This window comes from Muntiacus reevesi, chromosome 5 (assembly GCF_963930625.1).
Source record: "Muntiacus reevesi chromosome 5, mMunRee1.1, whole genome shotgun sequence".
Taxonomy (NCBI): domain Eukaryota; kingdom Metazoa; phylum Chordata; class Mammalia; order Artiodactyla; family Cervidae; genus Muntiacus; species Muntiacus reevesi.
Genome location: NC_089253.1, coordinates 26726340 through 26740455, shown reverse-complemented (window position 1 = coordinate 26740455; position 14116 = coordinate 26726340). Strand labels below are relative to the sequence as shown.

Below are 14116 nucleotides of genomic sequence, written 5' to 3'. Positions count from 1 at the left end.
ATATGTCCACTTAGGAAATGGGCTTAGGGAGGGACTGAAGCAGTGTCCTAGCTTTCCCTTCAGAGGTGAAGATAATGGAGAGATGGGAATTCACTTTGGATCTACCTGAGGGATGCACAGTTCCCAGAGTAAAGCAAAAATGAGTAAAAGAGTAGGTCCATAAGAACTAAAGACAGATCACACACTGGGCGCACTGGGATCTATAACTTCCTTATTCTATATATATATATATATATATATATATATTCTACACTCCAGGGAAGAGACTTAGAAAGCTTCTACCCAATTTTTAACCAAGAGCATTACATCATTATACTCACATTAAATCTTTGTGTCTAATTACTAGCAAGTGTTTAACTAAAGGCTTTGTTTTTTCTACTGCTTGAAAGGACTTAATATAATCAGAAATCACACTAGATCATAATCATTTCCTAGGCTTATGTCTAGGCTGTCTCCTCTTAGAATCAAAGAAATCAAGCCTCAAGCACCTGAAGTCATGTTTTCAATATCAACAGAGTGACAATCAGCAATAAGGGAACCAGCTCTGTGGTTTTCTGAACTAAGAAGGGTGTTTCTGAGTTCAACTTACATACCTAATTCAATTTACAATACTTATTCCTTGTTTTGAGACAAAAGTTGGGGAGCCTAATATATGCCTAGTCTTTCTCATTTTGTGTGGTTCTGAGACTCAAGTGAATCCAGAGAATCTGTTGGAAAGGGATCAGAGAATGTTCCAAGACATGAGTGGGCTCAAAGCATGTCAGGAAGTTCCTGTAAGAGGATAAAGCTCTCACTCTTTTAACTTTATGGCTTTTACTTTGTGACAAGGGAAGTTACTTAATTCTCATAGACTATCTTCTTGGGTTAGAAACAATTCTTGGTTCTGACCACATGAAGTCTAATGTGTTTTTATAGCCAGCGCCAGGTTGCTAGGGTCACTGCTTGCAATTCTACTGGTGAGGGAAGAGCTCAAGTGAATGAGGAAATGTTGAGATGAGAGTAGAATGATAGTGTACTAATCCGCCCCTCCTCTACCTTGGTTTTTCCAGCAGGTATGGTTGTGTATGGTATCACTGGTCTTCCCTCTGTAGGCTGTCTGTGATATCCTTTGCTATATTTAGCTTATAAAAGCTCTAATTAAGGGCAACTCCACCTCACTCCATATCGTGATAAAGGTAAAGTCAGATTGTATGGGACTAGATTGGGATAGTGTCAGACATCCACGGTGTGTATACTCTTTCCTGGTGGCTCAGTGCTAACAATCGGTCTGTTAATGCAGGAGACACAGGTTCAATCCCTGGATTGGGAAAATCCCCTGGAAAAGGAAATGGCAACCCACTCTAGTATTCTTGCCTGGGGAATCCCATGGACAGAGGAGCCTTCCGGGCTACAGTCCATGGAGTCACAAAAAAGTTGGACATGATTTGGCAACTCAACAACAAAAATATTCTTTTGTAGGATGAGATCTTTTGTTAGAAGAGCTGAGTTGTTCTCTAATGGAACACTTTCCTCCTGTATCCACAGATTCCCTTTGAGAAGAATGGCTACTGGAAGTGTCTGTTTTGTGACCAAATTCATTCTGTTGGGATTAGCAGACTGACCTGATCTCCAGCTCCCTCTGTTCCTTCTGTTTCTAGGAATGTATATGGTCACTGTGCTGGGAAATTTGGGATTGATAATCCTAGTTGCACTGAATTCACATCTGCATACCCCTATGTACTTTTTCTTCTTTACCTTGTCCTTCATTCACCTCTGTTATTCTGTGTTTATAGCCAAAATGCTGATTTACTTCACATTGAAGAAGAATATTATTTCTCACATGAGGTGCATGATCAGCTGTGTTTTACTTCTGTTTTTTGTCATTTCTGAATGCTATGTGCTGACATCAATGGCCTATGACCACTATGTGGCCATCTGTAAGTCACTCTTGTATAATGCTGCCATATCCCCTAAAGTGTGTTCCAGCCTTATGCTTGCTTCCTACTTGATGGCATTTTCTGGTGCCATGGCTCACACTGGATGCGTGCTGAGACTGACCTTCTGTGATGCAAACACCATAAACCATTATTTCTGTGACATTCACCCTCTCCTTCGGCTCTCCTTCACCAGTACCTACGTCAATGAGCTGGTACTTTCACTGTGGTGGGCATCAGCATCACTGTGCCCAGTCTCCCCATCTTTGTCTCCTATGGTCTCATTGTCTTCAGCATCCTCCACATCAGCTCCACGGAGGGCAGGTCAAAATCCTTCAGTACCTGCTGTTCCTTCATCACTGCTGTTTCTCTGTCCTCTGGATCATGTGCATTTATGTATCTCAGACCATCTTCTGCTGGATCTCTGGATATGCAAAAAGCCTCTTCTCTCTTTTACACCAATGTGGTTGCCATGATGAACCCCTTAATCTACAGCTTGAGATATAGAGATGTGAAAGCTGCTCTGAGAAAAACTCTGAGTAGAAACAAATTTTGAATAGACTAGAGTATTTCTCTGTGCAGTTGTTCACAGGGGAGAAAGGTTCTGTGTTTAATCATAATAATTTGGTTGACAATTTTTTTGTTTCTTTTTAGCCAGGTAGAAGGAAATCTGAGTCATCTCTCAATTTATTTTCACTCTGTGTAAAGCCAGACTTCTCTCTTACCTAACAAGTTGCAGACTTTGTCACCAACTCCCATTTACTAATATTATTTAGAAAAATTTATTACCTCTTATGTTTTTTTCTCATTGAACATGTTTCCCCTCTGGAAATAGAAAAGTACTCTATAGTTGATGAAATCAGGGGACGTTAGGGTAAAAGAGCATCATTTGGGATGTCTTATCAGCCTCTTGCCATTGGAAGTATGAAGCAGACATTATTTTCTCTTCTCATCTTTTCAGTCTTCCTTGAGCAAGAATGTATCTCCTTAAATGCCTGAGATGGAAGGTTCCATAATGACTGTTAAGTGTAAACAGCTTTACTTCTCTGAACATTACACAGTATGCTTATGGAAAACAGTCTTCTTAGTTTGCACATCCAGTCCTGCATGTAACAGATTGTTAAAATATACTACCTGGATGAGAGAGCTAAGTTCAGAGTAGTATTTTGCTTCTACTTTATGTCATTGTTTTTGTTTCAGTTAACATGGAAAGGAGAAAATACTGTAATTTGAAAGTTGACTTCGTCTTTGGGTGGTATATGGCTTTTTCTCAGGGTGGGTATCAGAAAAGTTTACAGCAGTATCAGAAAAGTTTTTTGCACATGCCTACTCAATCTAAAAAATAAAAGCAAAATTAAGCCAAAGGGACTTCATCAAACTGAAAAGACACTGTGTAGCATAAGAAACTCAGTAAGATGAAAAATCAGTCTACTGAATGGGAGAAGATATTTGCAAACAATATGCCTGATAACAGGCTAATATCCAAAATATACAAATAATCTGTATTACTCAGCATCTGGAAAACAAAGAACCCGATTGAAAAATAGGCAGAGGTGTATTTTTTCAAAGACATATGGATGACTACCAGACCCATGAAACAATGCTCAGCTTCACTAATCTTCAGGAAAATGCAAATCAAATCCAAGGAGATACCTCTCTACTGTCAGAAAGGCAAACAAAAAGACAACAAGCAACAATTGTTGGTGAAGAGGTGGAGAAAAGGGAACTCTCACGCACCGTCGGCAGCATGTAAACACAATGGAAAACAGTATGAAGTTTCCTAAAAAATTAAAAATAGAACTACTACACAATTCAGCCTCTCCACTCCTGAGTATTTACCTAAAGGAAACAAAATCACCAATTCAAAAATATATACATACCCTGAATTTCACTGCAGCATTATTTATAATGGCCAAATTATGTATGCTTAAAGACCTGATGATATAATAGGTGAATGGATAAAGGAGATGTGGTGTATATTTATACAATGGAACATTTCTTATACATGAAAGAGAATGAAATCTTGCTATTTGAGAAAACATAAATGAACTTATAGAATGCAAAGTGAAAAGTGAAATAAGTCTGATAGGGAAAGACAAGTACTGTATGATTTCACTTATATTTGGAATCTACAAAATGGAAAAGATTAACCATAGGCAAACCGAAACTGTTACAGATACAGAGAATAAACAGATTGTTGCCAGAGGGAAGGAAGAGAGGATAGGGTAGAAATTGGTGAGAGAGTTTAAAAGGTATGATCTTCCAGTTACAAAATAAACAAGTGATAGGCATGAACAGTGTGGGGAATGTAGTTGATTATAATGTAGCATCTTTGTATGCTGAAAGTTGGTAGCAAGACATATTGGTGTTAATTTCAAAGAGTATAGAAATAGCAAATCATCTTATTACCCATTAGAAATTAATTTAATGTTGTTGGAAAAGTATACATTAAAAGCAAACAAACAAACAGATGTATATAGAAAAATAGATCAGGTTTATGGTTACCAAAGGCGGGGATCTGGAGGGAAGGTGAAGTGGATGAAGACAGGATGAATGTCCAGTTTAAGACACAAAAGTACTAGATGTAATGTATAATATGATAAATATAAATAACACTGCTGTATGTTTTATATGAAAATTGTTAAGAGAGGAAATCCTTAGAGTTCTCATCACAAAGAAAAAAAGTTACTTTTTCCCTTTTTTTTTTTTTTTTGGTATCCATATCATATGATGGATATTCTTATTGTGGTTATTGCTTCATGATGCATGTAAATCAAATAATTATACTGTACACTTTAAACTTACACAATATCATATGAAAAAAAGTGAAAATATTAGGCTTTCCAGTAGTGTCCTACTCTTTGCGACCTCATCGACTGTATCCAAAAGCTCCATGGTATTCTCTAGACAAGAATACTGAAGTAAGTAGCCATTCCCTTCCTCTAGGGATCTTTCCATCCCAGGGGTTGAACCCAGGTCTCCTGCATTGCAGGCAGATTCTTCACCATCTGAGCCATCAGGGAAGCAGATTATATTTTAAAACACAGAAGAAACATGTTTAAAAACGGGAAAAAATGCATGTGTTTGGATTTGAATGTATTCTGGACACTAGGTACTTATCAGTTATATCATTTACAAGTATCTCTTCCATTCTGTTAGTACTCTGTTCATTCTCTTGATGATATCTTTGAAACTTCAAAAGTTTTAATTTCATGATGCTCAGCATTCACTTCTTTTTCTTTTTTCATTTGTCCTTTATTAGTTATGTCAAAGAACCATTGTCCATCCCAAAGTCAAAAAGATTTACTCTGATGATTTCTTCTAGGGGTTTAGTAATATTACCTTTCTTATTTAGATATAAGGTTTATTTTGAGTTAACTTTCTTATTTTGTGGAGTGCTCCAAATCCATTCTTTCAAAATGGACTTAATTATTCTAGAAATGTCTGTTGAAAAGACTACTCTGTCCATCACATAATCATGGCATCTCTGTTGAAAATCAAGTGAACATAAATGGAATGGCTTATTTTCAGACTTTCATGTGTGTATGTAAATGCAGTGAATTCATATCTATGCTCTAACTGTTCATTTTCTTTCACTTCATTTCTCTACTGTGCTTGCATCACTGTTTTTAAATGTATTTATTTAAAATTGTTTTATTTCCATTGGTTAAAAACAAAGGTAGGCATGGTGTCATAATGTTTTCAAGCTACAACTTATGACCATCCTGACAGTAAGAGAAAGGGTAGAGAGGTAAAAGGAAGAGGCTTTATTTACACTTTTTTCTCCTGAACTCATTTCTGGAAAAACTACTTCCTTTACCTATTAATATTCCTCTAAAGGACTCAAAGCTTTCTTCCAATGAGATAAAATGTAGTGAAAGTAGAATGGAAAATAATTACCAATTTGTTATCCTTAGTATTATAATTTATAAAATTTTCTGCAGTTAAAATATATCAGACATATATTTCAAGGATCTCAATATGATTTTTAAAAAGTTTCTTCAGAGCCCTCATGTGGGAAATTCCCTAAAGCAATTTTTTCTTCTAATTCAAATCTTACCCAAGTCAAAAATTTCCACCAAAGGCAGCTCTTTACCTAGATTATCATGAAAACATTTCAAAATATTTCCAAATGATAAAGTTCCCATTCTCTGACAAGGACCTACTTGGACCACATAACTTTCATCCTTAATTCTCAGAGAGAGTTATCAGAGATTAGTTTTCACACTGTAGTAGTTTTGATTCAAAAGAACAGTTTTACTTTAGGACAGATGAAATCTGTAGGAAGACATTCCCCTTTAGGAAAAAGTCTTTAGAGCCAATGTTATTTTTTTCATGTATTATTTATTATGTTGCAGACTTTTTAGAGAGTTTATGATCTAACAAATCTTAGAGGCAACAAAATGTTCCTATTAGTGGGCTGTAGATAGGATTGTTGGCACCCCAAATAGGATAAACTCCAGATGATTGCACTTTCCTTCAAATAATGCAGATTGCATTACATTGCGGAATTTGCTAGAATGAATTTTTGAGTCCTATTTCTCTTTTGATCTTTTCAAAAGTTTTCAGCTACGAAACTGTCTGAGGAAATGTAAAGGCACTCAAACATGGTCACTTGGCTCTGAAGAGAACGTGAAAATAGCACTGATCACATGAATCATGGATTGTCAGGTCCTCCTTGTGATTCTTTATGTTTACTTAGGATCTTCCCAACTGGCTCAGATGCTAAGAATCTGCCTGCAGTGTGAGACCTGGGGTCAGCATGATCACCCAGAGAAGGGAATGACAACCCATCCAGGATTCAGAGTTTCAGGAACACAGTCAGGTTAGTCAGTCTTCAATACATCACAACTTTGAGTAAATGTTTTTATTTAAAATCAGGCTGTCTACCAGGGAAGCCTAGGAATACTGGAGTGGGTCGCCTGTCCCTTCTCCAGCAGATCTTCCCGACCGAGGAATCAAACCAGAGTTTCTTGCATTGCAGGCCAATTCTTTACCAACTGAGCTATCAAGGAATGAAAATGCTCAAGGAAGCCATTATAATCAGACATTCTTTGAGATATAAAGCCAGGTCCCATATAAGGACACCACTGAAGAGAGTTTTGTTGTTGTTCAGGCTCTCAGTCGTGTCCAACTCTTTGTGACCCCATGGACTGCAGCACGCCAGGATTCCCTGTCCTTCACCATCTCCAGAGCTTGCTCAAACTCATGTCCGTCGAGTCAGTGATGCCATCCAATCATCTCATCCTCTGTCATCTGCTTCTCCTCCTGCCTTCAGTCTTTCCCAGAATCAGGATCTTTTCTAATGAGTCAGCTCTTCGCATAAGGCGGCCTAAGTATTGGAGTTTCAGCTTCAGCATCAGTCCTTCCAATGAATATTCAGAACTGATTTCCTCTTAGACTGACAGGTTGGATCTCCTTGCAGTCCAAGAGACTCTCAAGAGTCTTCCCCAACACCACAGTTCAAAAGCATCAGTTCTTCGGTGCTCAGCTTTTTTTATGGTCCAACTCTCACATCCATACATGACTACTGGAAAAACCATAGCTTTAGTTATATGGCATAATCTTTATTTTGATTCATCAGAAATTTAGTGCCTATTGGTCTTTTCCATCTCTCTTTCTTTGGCATTGCCATGCAAATGAATAAATCAATAAATCACATAATCATGATAGCACAAGTCACTGTTTTGTGTGGAGGAGTTCATTTTTTATGAGCAGTTTGAAGACCTTTTTTAAGAGTTTGATGCTTTTCAACTAACAAGAGAACCCTTTTTTATTACAGAATGATATTCTTACCCCTCCTTCCAGTACATATAAGCAATAAGTGTAAATATAGGCATATATTTTTATTTTTCACACACAAACACACATATATTTATAAAATAGGTTGAGCTTCACAAGACAATTACATGGACTAAGAAGAGTAAACATTCTTCAATTTTCTTTTTTAGATTTTTGGGGTGAAAAATTTGTACAAAGGTTAAACTGCACAAAATACATATATCAATCAAAATGGTACTTTCTTGGCTTCTCATCAAAGATAACTAACTCAATTTCTCCTTTAGGAAGAAATTAACCAAGGATTAATCATAATTTTGAGAATTATACTTTTAATTCTTACTTCAATTTTCAAGTGGGTAATGTAGAACCATTGAAAGTACTTGAACTAGGGAGGGACAAAACTGTGATTTCAGACCTCAGTGTTTAGGGCTAAATAGGAGTATGTTGGAAAATACTAAAATTATCATTAGGAGTCAATATAGTTCGATATTACAGTACCTCAGTTAAAACACAAAAAGCCAGATGTGGTGGCTGAGCTACATGGGTGGAGGTCATTGTGGTTGCAGATGCTATGGTTTAGCATTAGAAAAATGTTGAATACATTCTGAACACTCTAGGACAAAAATAACATGGTTATCAGACATACTTATTAAGTTCCCTTTATGTCCTCTGCATTGTGCTTAGATCTAAGAGCCAAACAGTAACAAGATAGGAAAAATACTTTTCCTTATAGAATTTACAGTTTAGCAAGGAACACAGGTATTCAGGGGAGAAAAACTCTATGTGTGTTATGATTGAGAATCTAGTAGAATTTAGGTGAAAATGAATGACTGCTGACATGTATTGACTATTTACCATATGCCAGTCACTGACTCAACCACTTTGCTTAGACATTTTTCATTTAATTAACTCAGCAGGACGATGAAAGGTTGCCATCTTTACCATCCAATTTTACAACTTTGAACTAAAAGATTAAATAAATTCCCCAAAGAATTATAGTTTGTACTTAAATTAAGATTCACAACCCTCTCTCTAACTCCATAGGCCCTACTCATTGCTTTGATGAGAAGAAATTGAGAAGTTCAGTTACTGACTTTTTAAAAGTATAAACTGTAGAAGGAATATACAACTCTGCAAATTATTTCAGAGATATTCCAGAGTGAGAAGAACTGAAATGAGTTACTGAAACATTTGAAAAATTCCTGATGAAGAAGTACAGAAACCTGGAAATAGGAGCTTTACCAAAGATATGTCCATTTGGTAAATTGGAATAAAAAGGGAATGAAACAACATAGTGGCTCTCTGTTCAGAGGTGAATGTAATGAAGAGATGGGGATTTACTTTGGTTCTACACTGAGGGATATGTAATACCTAAAATGAAAAAGAGTGAAAGAATGAACCCCTAAGGAAGTAAAGGCTGATCATGATCCAGGATATATTATTTCTGTATTCCCTTTTATACACGTGATCTACTCCTGGGGAAAAGACTGAGATGCTTCTAGCCAAGTTCATTCATCATTACACTCATTTTGAATCCTCTGTGTCTAATAAAGTATCAAGTGTGATAGTTAAAAGGCTTTATTTTCCCTACTGCTTGAAAGGACTGAAATAATTATTAGAAATCATAGTAGTTCAGAAAGACTTCTCAGGCATATATCTAGGTTGGTACCTCTCAGGATCAAAGAAATCAAGCCTCAGCAATCCGAAATTGCATTTCCAGTCCCAACTGGGTAAAGACCAAGGATAAGGGAGCCAGCCCAGAAGCTGTTTTCTTTTTTTTCCTGAACTAAGGAGGGTGAATTTCTGACTTCAATTTACATACTTATTCCCTGTTTTGAGATGAAAGTACAGGGATCTAATACATGCTCTTTCTTTCTCATTTTGTGCAAATCTGAGACTCAGGTGTAACTGGAGGAGAAATCTGTCAGAGGGTCATCAGAGAATGTTCAGAGACATTAGGCCGCTCTGTCCTGATCTGTCCTTCTTGCCCTTTGTTTTCCCAGCAGTTACGTTTGCATAGAGCAGCGTTGGCCTTAACTCTGAAGTTTGTGGTTTCCATTGCTGCATTTAGCTTGTACAAGTCCACATCACTCTGTATCCTGATAAAGGTAAAGGCAAAATCTGTGGGACCAGGTAGGACTAGTCTCTGACATTCCCAGTGTTTACCCTGCCTTGTAGATGAGACCCTGTGGCAAGGGCTGGGTTGTTCTCTAATGGAACCCTTTCTCCTGTGTCCACAGATTCCCTAAGAGAAGAATGGCTCCTGCAAATGACTCTTTTGTGACCGAATTCATTCTCTTGGGATTAACAGACCAACCAGATCTCCAACTCCCCCTATTCTTTTTATTTCTAGGAAAGTATATGGTCACTGTGCTGGGGAAATTGGGCTTGATAATCCTAATTGTGCTAAATTCACATCTACACAACCCCATGTTCTTTTTCCTCTTTAACTTGTCCTCTATAGACCTCTGTTATTCTTCTGTGTTTACACCCAAAATGTTAATTAGTTAATTTCATATTAAAGAAGAATGTTATTTTTTACATGTGATGCATGACTCAGCTCTACTTTTGCTGGTTTTTTTTTTTGTCATTTCTGAATGCTATCTGCTGACATCAATGGCCTATGACCACTATGTAGCCAACAGTATACCACTTTTGCATAATATTATCATGTCCCCTAAAGTGTGTTCCACCCTTATGCTTGGTTCATACTTGATGGCATTTTCTGGTGCCATGGCTCACACTGGATGCATGCTGAGACTGACCTTCTGTGATGCAAACTCCATCAACCATTATTTCTGTGATATTCACCCACTGCTTCAGCTCTCCTGCACAAGTACCTACATCAATGAATTGGAAATGCTTGTTGTGGTGGGCATCAATATCACTGTGCCCAGTTTCACAATCTTTGTCTCTTATGGCCTCATCCTCTCCAACATCCTCCACATCAAGTCCATGGAGGGCAGGTCCGAAGCCTTCAGCACCTGCAGTTCCCACATCATTGCTATTTCTCTCTTCTTTGGATCAGGGGCATTTATGTATCTCAAACCACCTTCTGTTGTGTCTATGGATGAGGGTAAAATTTCTTCTGTTTTTACATCAAGACTGTTCCCTTCCTCAACCCCTTAATTTACAGTGTGAGGAACAAAGATGTTAAACTTGCTCTGAGAAAAACCCTGAGGAGGAGACAGTTTTGATTAGAAACACTCACCACGCATGAATTACAGGACAGTGAGATTCTGTTTAATTTTAGTCACAGCTTTCTTACCATATTCTTTCTATTACCTTTTTTTCCTAATACCTTAAATAAATTTGAGTCCTATTTGAATAATTTATTTCCATTTTTGGTAAGTATTTGTTTTCCCCACTGTTTTTACAATACATATCATCTCTATTTCCTTCTTTGTAAAATCATTAAATAGTAAATATTTTCTTTTTATTTTCTTTGTTATTTTGAAATTTTTTTCCACTGGGAAAGATGAATACTCTCCAAATACTGCATTTCATTACACTAGACTGAAAACATATCACTGGGGGTGTTTTTATCTGTCACTTGCAATAAGGATGAATAAAATACTCTGTTTCTACTCCTATCTTTCATATTTCACTTGGGAAGAATATACCTAGTTTAAATGCCAGAGATTGAAGGTTCTAAGTCCATCAAGGATAATCCATTTTGCATCTGTAAATGTTTGGTGTAAACTTCTTGGCAAAGAGGTTTATTTTTTACTTTTGTAAGTCAAATTGACATATAGCTGATCATCAAAAGACATGTTTTGCATGGATGGGAAAGTGAAGCCAAGAGTGAATAATGATTTACATAAACTCAACACAACTTTAGAAGGAAAAATAGGTAGATAGAGGACATCAGTTTATAGGAGATAAATTGTGAGGAGTAATTGCATTAAGAAAGGAAGTAACTTACACCGAGAAGTGTTGGATAGTGAAAATCTTACCAAGGGACTCACTCCTGTTGGAAGACCCTAGAAATATTATTGAGATCACCAAGTTTCTCTAGATAAGGTGAAAGCTTAAGTTATTTATGATTTAAAATGTTAAACCAACAGGGCTAGATGACCTTTGAACAACTAGATTATTTCTGATATATTTTTTTTTTTGACTTTTTTTAGGTACAGATTTTTAGATTTTTAGGTACAGAAACATCAAATCGCAGCTTGGAGGATAATGACAATATGAAAGCAATATTTGGTGAATAAAGCAAATTATGAGATGATGTTGGATTATTTTTTAAGGCAAAAATGTGCTATTTTATTTTATTTTTTATTAAATATGTGCTATTTTAAAACTCCTCAATATGCTGTACCAGTGACAATATATACATTTTCTAAGGTATTTTGAATAATTTTCTTTATTTAAAACCTTCTTAATCTCCAGTCAGTATTTGTACATTTTGAAATTTCTCAAAGCTGATTTTTGACTGGTTTGTTTTTAGATGTTCAGCACAGAGAAATCCTTAGCTGATGGTTTTCAATGACCACTCATATTCCATCACCTGACTGCAATATGAACATGATTGATTTTCTCTTAACAATTTCTATTCATATAAAATGTTTGATCTTGGTTAGAGTTTGCATGTTTAAATTAGTGTTTCCCTATATAAACTTGTTTTTTGAGTGGAAACGAATGTGCCTCTCAACAAGTGAACGTAATTGGGCCATTTGGAAACCTACAGAGTAGAGCTGCATCCACTCTGTTAGGTATTTTATAACAATTTGAGGATCCCCAAGAGTGAGTTGAGCCTGGTCACTAATCTTTCATTACAAGACCCTCAAAATTAATATGAAATCTGCTCATTTACATAAAAGAACTGCTCTTTAAAATGAGTAATTTGTACCATTAGTTAATTTGAAAAATTTTAAGTAACTTATACATGTAAATCCATGGCTGATTCATGTCAATGTATGACAAAATCCACTACAATATTGTAAAGTAATTAGCCTCCAACTAATAAAAATAAATGAAAAAAAAAAAAGAACTGTACAGCAGGAAAGAAAAAAAAAATTTTAAGTAACTTAGAATACAGTTTGTGAAAACTGTAGATGGTAACATTTTAAAAGAGGCAACTTTGCTGATTGTTCAGCAACTTAATCATGTTTTAGTTAGCAATGGAAGCTGTGTATTTCCATATTTATACTTCTTTTAAGAGGGGAGATCAAGTCAGAGTATTTGGCATTCATAACACAGCTACCCTTAGTAGTTTTTGCTTTCTTGAGTTATGTGATTGGCACTGACACGTTTTGAGGGAAGTTGCAGTTCTGCTGAAGGTATTAAAGCTAAGAGTCAACCTCGTAAGCCCTGGATTTCTCCTGTGCTTGTGAACCAGGATAGAGCTTTCTCTGCGTTGGTGTGAAGAGTGGATTCTTTTCCAAAATGCTACACTGTATATATTCCTTTTCTTATTTAATTTAGCTATACTAGTGATTTCAAATATTATATAATGTATTGGAAAGATTCTAAACAAGGGATGGAGAGCTAAGATGTTTCAAAGAAGACTACATTTAAAATTTCACATGACATAGTTTTAATTTTTATTTATCAGAAATGATGAACTTTCATTCATCATCATTCATCAGTGCCAAACAGTCTCTTCCAGCTCTCTCATTTAAAGGTTGCCGTACTAAAAATGGGTTTTCCTTGTAGCTCAGTTGGTCAAAAATCTGCTGGCAATGCAGGAGACCTGGGTTCAAGTCCTGGGTTGGAAAGATCCCCTGGAGAAAGAAATGGCAGCCCACTCCAGTATTCTTCCCTGGAGAATCCCATGGATAGAGGAACTTGGCAGGCTACAGTTCACAGGGGTCATAAGGATTGGACATGACTTAGCAAATAAATCACCGTACTAAAAACAAACAAATCCCATAATTGGGGGAGCACAAGTCATTGTTTTGTTTGAGATTTTGATGCTTTTCTATCAATGAAAGAACTCTTTTCTTTATCATAGAATAATATTCTCCCTTTTTCCACTCAGTTTAAGTAGTGTGTTTAAATATAGACTCATGTAGGTTTATTTTTAGCACAGACTCATATATATTTCTAAAATGGGTTGAATCTCCCAAGAGAATTGAGTGGTCTCTGAAAAGTAAACATTATCCAACTTCCTTTTTTATGTCTTTGAGAAGGTTAAAATTTTGTACCATATGTAATGTGTGCAAAATACTTTGATGGATCAAAATGGTATTTTCATGGCTTCTCATCAAGGATAATGCTGACTCAATTTCTTATTTAATTTTGACCAAGCCTAAATCATAGTTTTGAGACTTGCATTTTTATTACATAGCTCCATTCTTCAAGTGTATAGAGAACCATTGAAAATTCTTGAACTAGGGAAGAACAAATCTGTGCTTTCAGACCTTATTCAAGGAGCAGTATTCATGACCATATAAGAGTGAATATGTGGGAAAATG

The 14116-nt window shown here is 36.3% G+C and overlaps 2 pseudogenes; both read left to right on the top strand.

Moving 5' to 3' along the window:
* The first annotated feature begins 1540 nt into the window (after positions 1-1540).
* Positions 1541-2469, top strand: LOC136169250 (olfactory receptor 8B3-like; annotated as a pseudogene).
* Positions 2470-9950: 7481 nt separating this feature from the next.
* On the top strand, positions 9951-10891 carry LOC136169249 (olfactory receptor 8B8-like; annotated as a pseudogene).
* Positions 10892-14116: the final 3225 nt, after the last annotated feature.